Here is an 11,381-nt window from a genome sequence, read left to right as displayed (position 1 = left end):
TGATGGAAGAGCTGCCACGGACTGGGTCAGACCCTAGGTCTATCTTGCCTGGGCTCCAGTGTCACAAGGCAGCAGAGAGTGGAGGCTGGAAGGGAGGGTGACCTGGTCTGAGCAGGGTTTGCCCCGGGGAGTTCGGATTCACAGGCCATGCCCCTTGCTCCTGTGCTAGCTCCTAATGCCCCTTTCCTGCAAGAATAGGTCCAGCCCCTTTGTGAATATGGCTACACGCTCAGCTTCCACCACATCTGGTGGCAACCAGTCCCACCCTTTAATTCCACATCCCTTTTAGCCACGTCACAGTGACCATGATAATGATATGGGGAGATCAAAGTGGCCATAGCAGCCAGGGGGCAGCAGCAGGCATCAGGGGCCGGATTTGCGGAGACACAAAAAGACCGGCTGTATCCTGAAAGAGACAGGCTTGATAGACACCAAGGCTGGAGGGGAAACTGAGGCACGCAGTGGTTTGCTTGAGGATGCCGGCAGACCAGTGGCTAGAACCCAGGTGTCCCGAGGCTCAGTTCAGTGCCTCCTTTGCTACTAAGCACAGCCCTGCTCCCAGTCCCAGCTGGAGGGGCAATGGATTTTACCGCAGCAGAGCTCAGGATAGAGCCCAGGGCAGACAGACATGGCTGCATGGCCCTGCCCCCTCCATCTGGCTGCTCACTAGCCATCCTGCCCAGGGCCCCAGGGGCACTGGCACTGGGTGCCAGTGCACAGCATCATGGAGAAGCCAGGTGGGAGGGTGCTGGGGTCCATCTAGCCGAGCCCCTGCCCTCGCCCAGCTGCTAGCACCGATCGGCACTCTCAGGCTTTGACCCCAGTCCTCCAGCCATCCGGTGCTGGTGAGGCAAGACCCGCTCCAAAGCCCACAGCCCTGGGATCCCCTCCTGCCCCTCATCCCCACAGCATCATGTGTCCCCGTCCGGAGCTCGGAGACCCCCCAGCGATGGCCAGGCTGATCCTGTAGGATGGGACCCAAGATGCCTGGGTTTTTCCTCCTGCCAGACCTCAACTGAGCCCCTGCCCTTCTCCAGACCTCAGCCCTGTCCTGCCTCCATCCATGAGCTTTCAACCATCCCAATCGCCACTGGGGCCCCCACATGCCGGGATTTCTGCCTCAAGTCATCTCTGCCTGTGGAAACTGCATCCCATAAAGGTAGGGCTAGTCGGTCTCCCTGTATCAGCAAGCCCTCCTCAGCCACCCCTGGCCTGGCCAAAAGGTTGAAGGGGATAACTGAGGCACGAAAGGGTTTTTGCCCCAGGTCACCGCAAGATCAGGGGCAAGAACCCAGGTGTACCAGGCCCAACTGTGCCCAGTGCCTTCCTCGCCCTTCGCACGCTGCTAAGCAAATGCAGGGTCACAGCACAGCTCCCAGCTTCCCAGTCCTGGCCAAAAGGGCAAAAGATCTTACCCCTGGGGGTAAACCTGGGGGCAGCCTGGGCTGGCTGGCATGGCCCTGCCACCTTCATCTCTCTCCCCACCAGCATCTGAGAACGTGCAGGGATTTGCTAGGACCTCAGGAGGGGTGGAAAGGCCACTAGCCCTCATGCTTCAGGGCAGCACCTCCCAGAAGAGGTCAGGAAGCAATGGCCTTTGCAGGCAGGCTGTTCATTGCCCGTTTTGTGGGAAGCAGCGGGCACTGCCTTGTGCCAGGGACAGAAAAGGGGCTTGACTGAACCCTCCGGCAATCCAGTCTGGTAGAACAACAGGGTGCCCTTGCTGCCAAGAAGGCTAATGACGAAATGGGCTGTACTGGTAGACTGAGGGCAGCAATTCTTCCCCTCTATTCAGCACTGGGCCATGCCACGGCTGGAGTCCTGTGTCCAGTTTTGGGCCCCCCACTACAGAGAGGATGTGGGCAAGTTGGAGAGAGACCAGTGGAGGGCAACAAAAATGGTTTGGGAGCTAGGGGACATGACTTGTGAGGAGAGGCTGGGAGGACTGGGCTAATTTAGTCTGGAGAAGCGAAGACTGAGGTAGGGATTTAATAGCAGCCTTCAACTCCCTGCAGGGGGGGCTCCAAAGAGGATGGCGCTGGATTGTTTTCAGTGGGGGCAGATGACAGAACATGGAGCAATGGGCTCAAGCTGCAGCAAGCAAAGTTGAGTTTAGGAGGGTCACCACTAGGAGGGTGGTGAAGCACTGCAACAAGCCCCCGGAGAGGTGGGAGTCTCCATCCTGGGAGGTATTTAAGACCTGGCTAAACAAAGCCTTGGCGGGATGATGTGGTTGGGGCTGGTCCTGCTTTGAGCAGGGGGTTGGACTAATGTGACCATCTGAGGTCCCCTCCAGCCTGAATTTCTATGACTCTATAACAGGTGAGATAGAAACCTGCTCCATCCCTTCCTTCTTCATCTCTTTCCCAGTGGAGCAGCAGGAGCAAAGACACAGTTTTCCTTGAAACCCAAGACAGAGGTGTGAGTGTGCGAGTATGAGAGAAAGAGGAGGGAGACGTTCAGGAGCTGACGATATTTTATTACAGGTTTTTAAAAGCCCATTAGAGAAAAGTCAAAAATGGCCTTTTCAAACCAAAGGACATGGGCCCAGCTTCATTTGACCCTTCTATAAATAATGGCCAAGGGAGGGGGGAATAATTTTAAACAAACATTCAAGGGCTTGAATTATGTACGTTCCTCAGATCAACAGGAAGAGAGAGAGAGAGAGAGAGTCAGGCTGGAATGAATTCAAGGACAAGCTGGAAAGGCCACTCGAAAAGTTATCGCCTGCGGAGAGAGAGATCTGATCCCTGAACACAATCATCATCTGTAAGAAAGTGGGAGAGAAATAAATGAGAAAAGGGCTCACTACGCAGGGAAGTTAGAACTTCTTGACGCTTGTTGGAAGTTGCCTTGATGTTTCTTGGCCATGCAGAAGGATCCTGGTATCAATGAGCATCACACCCAGAGAGTCTCAGTGCTGGGAAGTTTGCACCTAGTCCCTCAAGGGACCTGTCCCGTAAAATTAGTTGTCCCTCTCCTTCCTGCTGCCAGCGCTCGGATCTAGTCCAAGAAACAAGGAAGAGCCCGTCCCACCAAAACTAAGTACTCACAACCAGAAAGGTTGATGGATTTTATAGTGTTTCTTTATTTCACTATTAAATTGGCTATTAACTGAGCAGAACGAGTAAGGCACGTTGAGCACTTGATGAAACCAGTGGTTCTCAGTCTTTTTTAGACTCAAGGCACCCCTCAGAAAATGCCAGCTTGTAGTTTTCCCTTGATTTTTGACTATGGAAAAATACAACATGTCTTCTGTTGCAAAAAAACTCAGAAAGGCCACAACAGGTCTGAATACTTTGAACCCTATGGACTCCTCTTTGAAATCTCCAAGTGTATTTTGTGAATCACATTTGCACGCCTGACTGACCGTGCTAACCTTGTGGGGCATCCTTGAGAGGATCTCATGGCACCCTTGAGAGGGTCACTGGGTTAAACATTTATAAAGTGCACATTTACCTAAATGCATAACATTTCTGATAGCCAATCAGATTAAGATTCGTTGGCTTTAAAAAAAAAAAAAAGGCTCTAACAGGTGGCCCAGCCTGGTAGGGTAAAGGACTTGTCTCTTAGATTTCAAATGAGACTTGTGTCTTAGTTCATCTACAGATGGGCTGTTCGGCAAGACCTGTAGTTGGAAGTTTGAGAGAGAAGATTCCAAGATGAACCCTGATTTTATACTCTGTGGCTTGGCTAAAGTATCAGAAAGCTTCCTAAATAAGGTAAAATCTATATCACACGCACTATTTCTACCTATACATGCACACACACTATATCTGCCTATCCATCCATCCTCACACTATATCTATCCATCCATCCATCCATGCACACACGCATTATTCCTATCCATACATCAAAACACACACACACTATATCTGTCTATATATCTACCCATCCTCACACAATAGCTTTCTATCTATATATCTATCCATCCATCCACACACTTTCTATATCTGTCGGTCCATCCATCCATCCTCGCACTGTATCTATTAATCCATCCATTCATCCATCTATCCATCCACACGCACATACCATATCTGTCTGCCTATCCATCCATCCTCACGCTATATCTATCTATCTACGCACAGTATCTATCTACACATCTATACACACTATATCTATCCACCCACACTATATCTTACCCATCTACAGACACGCTATATCTAGCTATGCACACACACTATATCTAGCTATAGTATTTTATATGATATATTATAATAACTTTCCTAATAGGTGCTACTCTAATCAAAATTCATCTGCTTCTTCTTATGCCTTATGTAAGCGATATCTTATCTAACATTAGCCTTGTCTGGCATCAGACCACTAAATGCACTCAAGGCAACCTTCTAGCCTTGACCCTAGTTCTTTTCGATCCATCTTCCTCATGCTATCTAAAATGGCTCACCTCTTGCAACATCCTCTGGCCTAATCACTTCCTTTGCCTCTTCTTCTCTTACTCCAACTTCGGTTCAGCAAATGCTATCCCATATCACTGCTAAGCAGCTTAAGGCCTACTGTAGCCTACCCAGGAGTTATCATAGACAAGTGGGGAAGGGACCTCGAGAGGTCCTCTTGTTAGCTGTGTTGATCTGAGCTCGGGTAGAGAGACCTCCAGCAAGGGCCAAAAGTGGCTAACGAGTCTTTATAACAAAAAGATGAACCCCCATCTTTAGACACAAGAAGTTCCTTTAGCTCATGTGTCAGGCAAAGCGATCACATTTCCATCAAAGTCAGTTCCATCAAAGTCGGTGGAACGGAGAGTTTTGCCTTGCAAACAAAACAGAGAGCCAAGTGTGGGGGCGGGGGAATTAAGAGATAAAAAAGCCACTTTTAAATATTCAAGTGCCTATTAGTAAAGTAGAAGGGGCTTTTTATTATTATTATTCCTTTAGCGCACATCCAAATGCATTCGGGGTTTGTTTTTTTTCTTCTTAATAGTTGATAATATGTCCAGAGAAAGTATAAAATTGCCATCTTCTGCTATCCACCTGGGGCTGGTTGAATTGTCAGCTCCCCAGTGTCTCCTCAATTTGCATCTAAAAGCAACCAACCTCTCCCCGTGGCTTGTCAGCTCACGCAAAAAACTTTGCTTCCCTTCGTCCTAATGGTCCCTGTCAGGCTTTTATGGAGCTGGCTCTCGGCGCCAAGCGATAATAGAGTAACCCGCGCTCATAATTAGCACGTCTTCAGGACATCAGAAAGGAAGAGAAGGATAGAGAGAGAGAGAAGGGAAAAAATACCCATCAAATAAACACGTGCAATTTCAGGGAGCTTAAAAAGCCTCCATTTGATGCCTTGCAATTGCTCAGGTGATAAAACGCCCGCAGGAAGGCGGCATTATTCATCCCCAGCACTCGGCTGGGGAACTGGGAAGGGGAAGAAGGGCAGCTCTGCTTCAGGATCTGGAGTCAGCTGGTTCTGGATATGAAACGGGGAACACACCAGGGTTCAAGCTGGATGCGGAGGATGTACAAATCCCCCCTGGGTCCTGTACCGAGCACCAACAAGGTGCTTTGACTGTATGTTCTCAGCGTTGCCCAAGTCCGTGTCTTTGCATGTTGTATTTATATCACAGAAGGGGGCTGGATGGGCTCTCTAGAGGTCACAGCTAGTGCAGCCCTCTGCCCGAGGCAGGACCAGCCCTGTCCAAACCATCCTCTACAATCCATCATCTAAAACTCTTCGTAAAGCTGCCGTCAACCCTGACACATCACACCCGAGCTTGCCACAGGCAACCAGCCAAGTCTGGACTATCCCCATAGTAGAACATAGGCTTTGCTACACCTATATTGTCCCAGCTGGTGGCTGTTCAACCTCTTGAACCCCTCCAGTAGTGGGTGATGGAGAGTCCACAACATCCCTGGGTATCTATTCCTTGCCTCCCTGCTCTAACAGGGAAGACGTCTTTCCCAAGATCCAAACGCTTCACCACCATCCTGCAAATAATACCAGTGCTATCACCCTCACTATACTGATGGAGAAACTGAGGCATGGAAACCATTAACAGTGTAAATCTGGAAATGGACCTCAGGTGTCCCGACTCCTGGTCACTCAACAGCGTAGGCTTCCAGGTCCAATAATAACCAATGCAGCAAGAGACAAAAGATCTCATGATTTGCTTTAAAAAAAAAAAATCTCAGGATTTTTGCAAGCCCAATGCACCATTTTGGAAAGTTTGGGACTGGCTGCACTGTTAATCCAGCACCTTTCCTCCAGGATCAGCTGCTCATAAGAATCAGGACCCTCAGTGTTGCTGGGAAGATGCTCACAATGAAAAAAAACCCTCCAAACTTATTGAATCCAGGAGTGAGGCAGAAAAACTGTCATCCCCTCCAAAATCAGCCCAGCTCTTGAGATGTTCGACAGACAATTCAGAAATGGATTGATTCCCCCCTCAAAGTACACTAATCATCTCACGTCCTTTTGTCCCCAGTCTCTTCTGTTTGTTGCAGGAAATAATAATTATAATTAATAATAATTATTAACAATGCCATACGACTCCATGAAAGTCCTTGAATCCTCCCAAGCTACTGAAGGTTTCACTCCAGTCATTAGCACAGAAACTCAGCAGGTTTTAAATCAACCCTGTACCCAATAAATACAGACTTCATAATGTTTCCAACAGCAATTTGAGGCTGCTTTACAGCCATTAGCACGTCTGGTTTTCTAAATGAATTGTAGTGCGGAATGGACATTTACTTCCCATAATGTTGCTGCAGGTTTTAACGTAGTCATTTCACCACTCATTTATTCCTGGAAGACAGCAGACGGGCAGGACTGATGCATACAAAGTTTCCCAACTCTAAGGCAGGTAGATCAGCGATGCCGGAAGCACGTGGGATATCTTTCCCCTCCCAAAAAATTTGCAAAGACCAAGATCAAATCAGACCCTAAGCAGCATCTCTGGTCACGGGCTGCTTAATATTCAGACTCCTGCTTCCAACAGCTGGAGCTGAGCATCTGGGAGTGGGGGCGGGAAACATGGGACACACTCAATTTTAATTTTAAAAAATGGCCAGAGAAGGAGAAAAATCTATTGTTATCCTCACTGGTCAGCTGCCCTGAGTGTTAACGATTTACTTCTTGCCATCCAGGTGATTGTCTAGCCTCATCTCTCATTAGCAGGTGTCACAGCTTCATCTCTGCACCCAAAAACCTTCTGCATCCATAGACCCGCAGACAGACAAGCCTGGACACCATAATTGCTGTGGCAGCCTCTGATCTAACGGCCCGTGCCCCAGCCTTTTCCTGGGTGAGCTAGTCTGGAGTCCTTTGCCAAGACATATTTTATACTCCAACCCCACAGCCCTTCTCTGAACCCATCTCTACTTTCCAGGACAGGATGTGTCACAGTGCTCTGGGAACCACACCCTGGTAGATTAATCAATGAAATGGATAAGAGGGGCCGAGACTGGGAGGGGAAACTGAAGTACAGAAGGGATGTGGCTAGAGTCATGGTCAAGCACACAGAACCAGATCCTGGTAGATTAATCAATGCCATGGTTAAGAGGGGCCAAGAGTGAAAGGGGAAACTGAGGCATGGAAGGGATGAGGCCAGAGTCACAGTCTCAAATACAGGGACCCTGAATGGGACACCATACCAGGTTGGAGGGGGAACAGCTGGGGTCACATCTGGATTCGGGGCCCCTTGGGTTTGGCAGCAGCCCTTGGGCAATGATCCCATGTGTGGAGCCCCAAGAGACCCTACAATAACAAGTCTTTGTGTGCAGCTAGGCATTTCCCAGAGCTAAGGATCTGATGTTACCCTGCAACAAGCAATGCCTCGAGCAGTAACAAGCCAACAAGCATCTCCAACAGGCAGCAGTGGAAGCAGAACATGCTCCATGGGCCATCTCCTTCCCTCGTCCCCAGGCTTTCTGCACCATTCCTGCCAGGTAAGATGTTGAAGCCTCCTGCTCCTTCTGTGGCTCTCGGTGTCTCATGTGGCCCCTTCAGCTTGGCTTCCTGCTGCATACACACAGATGAGTGTCTACATTGCTCGGTGCAACTCAGAAAACACCAAAGCAGGACTCTGTTGGCACAAGATTAACCCTCCCATAGCAAAGCCATGGGCTCACAACAACCAGAAAGCACCCAACACTTTTGCCCCTACAGCTGGGCTCCTGGAAGGGCTACAGGGGAGGGAGGTGATCTCACCCCCTGGCTGAATTTGCATAACGAGCTCAGGTGCAGCAGTCCCTGGAAAGGAGCCACAGAGCTGAGTTGTCCCCTGCACTGGGTACAGAGGGCTCTGGTGCCATCAGCAGGAAAGCTCCTAGGCTGGGATCCCCAGAATGCACCCCACCATATCAAAGGGATTTAGGCACCTGACACCCTGGGGGTGTCTGGCCCCTTCTGGATCAAACCCAAAGCAAAGGCTGGTCCATCCATGATGGGGCCTCTGCACCCTTCTGCAGCAGAGTGGATCTTTATTCCCCCGCCTCCAAATCAAGAGATCAGAGTTAAATGTAATGAGATTGTTTTCTTGAGCAAAAACTCTGGGGTGTTGTGATTTGTCTGCTGGGGCCGCAGCCGTTCGGGGCCATGCTTTCAGGCTTTTCTCTGCAACACAGAGGGTGAAAAATTGACTCTTTTAATAAATAAAAACACTGCAGGGAGCAGACAAGGTTCTTTGGGTAAATGGGATATCTTTTATTAAACAAACTAAATAGTAGGAAAAAAATTTTCTTTGCAAACTTTCGGGTACAAGCACCCTTTTTCTGCAGGGGATTTCTGCTCTTCCCCAGGAAATGCGGCGTTCTGAGTCTGGAAAGTGTTAATTTCCCTGGGAACATCCTGGTTTTTTTCCCCTCAGCCAAAACCCAACAGGTTTAGGTGGAAATACTGCTGAGGGCATGGCAGCTTTCAGTTTTTTCCTGCCACCCTCCACCCAGTCTCCCCCTAGCCACACTCCATCTCCCATCATGCACCATGGCAGAGAATTCCCATGATGCTCTAGCTGCTGCCATGGTGCATTGTGGGGGATGTAGTTAGCCTAGGCCAAGCCTGGGGTGGGGACATGGGGTCCCTGTCCTGGCTGGGGCTGGCGTTCATGTGTATGCGTGATGGAGTCAGCCTACGGAGAGCCTGACCTGGTCCCCACCCTGGATGGGGGTGTGCATGGGTGTGTGTGTGTATGTGCATGTGTGTTTGCATGCACCTTCTGCTGATGCAAGCATCAAGGCGTTATCATGGGACACAAGTTATCGGCTCAATGCTGGGAGCACGGGGTGGGACGGTTGGGTCTGCGCCAGGCAGGCCATCTGGCTTCTCCCATGGTCCCTCCTGCCCTTCAGCTCAGTGGATCCAGGCACAGATTTGGTCCCGACACAGAGATTCAAGCCAGGGCTTCAGACTCCTAAATAGCCAGGAGCCAACCTGGAGCTTCTCCACCTAGGCTGGAGCTCCAGGGGCAGGGACAGGGCCCTCTCTTGCTGTGGGGGGCCTTAGTGACCCTGGGATGAACATGTGTTGGAAGACCCACCTGGCAACTTGGCTGGTCCTTGGGGGGTTTTCTGCACGGCGCACCTCAGCTCTGGCCTCACACACACACACGCACAATTTGTACCATGCACAGACACTGATACACCCAACACATCAGATCCTTAGCACCACAACCCCTGCCCCCCCCTACTTGCATGCCGTATCCCGCTACCCACCTGCTGTATCCCGTCACCCACACTCCCACCCACCAACAACACCCCCACACATGAACACCATCACCCGCATCAGTGCCAGTGACACCCCCTGCCTCTCCTGCTCAGGTGCAAGCTCCCTCTCCCCTGCACAAAGCACTCCCCAAAAGCCTTCCACTAATGCATGAGCCATGGGTGTACACAAAGACGTTGCACACATAACACACATGTATGCACAACAGAGCCACACCCAGGCATACCCATGGCACTCCTTCTCCCAAAACGCACTTGCAATGCCCACATGATTCCTATTCACCCTCTTAACACATACACTCTCACACACACACATACACACACACGTACCCATGCAATTGGTCCAAGAAAAGATATCTCCCCCCAAAATCCTTGCCACTCACATATTTCCTGGACCATCGCGGCTACATCAGCACACACACACACACAACACCCACTCGCTCATGCACACGTAAATCAACAACACTGATGGAACATTTCTCCTACGGGCATGAAAGAAAGAGAGGCCTGGAGGGTGTTGGGGATATTTCTAATTTTAGACACTTTGGAGACGATCCAAAAACCCGTCGGCCATGGGAACACAGCACAGCGGATCGATGAAGCTGACGTTTTGGAGTCAGCGGCCTTCTGCCTGGATCCTAGCAGTGGTCAATCCTGGCTGGTTTCTCCTTGTTCCTCATTTGGGCACAGTGACTCCATGCCATCTGCCAGCGAATTTACTGACTGTCAGTGAAATTGAGAAAAAAAAAAAGTGAAAATTGCCTGTCAGTAAAATCTGTTAAATATAAATTTATATGTCAGTAAAAAAAAAAATTAAAAATAATATGGCAAGATTCCCTAACAAGATTGTTATCTCCCCTCCTCCGGATGCTCAAGAGGGAATTCAAGGCGTAGAGATCAGTTCGTTGCTGACCAGGAGTGGCAAGTACCTCTGAACCTGGTGGATCCTGGGTGCGAGAGTGGGGCTGTTGTGTGTTGCTCACGTTGCAGGCCAGCACTGGTCGCATGGGGCGATGCATGTGATGGTGTGAGGAGCGATGCCTCCTTCCAACCTTGGGCTGCGCCGCTCTCTCAGTGCTGGCCCCTCAGTTTATTTTGGGAGCTCCGGCGCGCCAGGGAGGATAATTAACGTTGCCATCTGTGAGCTCCGAAATGGAAAGCCGCCCTCTGGAAAGAAATGCGGTGACGGCATTGCCCAGAGGTACCCGGCGGAGGCGGGAGGGGCCTGGCATTCACGGGGCAAAGTTTGGGGGAGTTTAAAAATAAAATTCCCTGAAAGTCTCCCACTGGGCCCACAGCCAGAGTTGATGGAGACGGCTTGGGTTGTGATCAGCTGGGTGTCTGCATAGGTGGAAAATGCTGCCCATAGGAGTCCCGGGAGACCAGATCCAGATAACCTGCGACACACGGGGCGGAGGACCCTCAGTGTCTTCACCTGGCACTTTCAAGGGGTGTTATATTAGCGTGCAATCCAGACCTGCTCTGGACTCAGCTTCTGGGACAGGATCACACCCTAACCTCTAGCTTTGGAAACCACAGACACACAGCCCTGCTCCCAGGACATTGACCTTGCAATATTTTCACCCTGGGACCAAGATCTGTTGGCAAAGGACCTGAATGATCCTCTTCCTTGGGGACCTGGTGACTGCAACTCTTTTCTTCGCTGCTCACTGGGGGTTGTGGCATCTGGCCTTGGCCTGATGGGTGCAGCTT

The sequence above is a fragment of the Crocodylus siamensis genome, chromosome 6, assembly GCF_052110815.1.
Source record: "Crocodylus siamensis isolate JL-2025a chromosome 6, ASM5211081v1, whole genome shotgun sequence".
NCBI classification, from domain to species: Eukaryota; Metazoa; Chordata; order Crocodylia; family Crocodylidae; genus Crocodylus; species Crocodylus siamensis.
Note: the sequence above shows the minus strand (reverse complement) of the source record.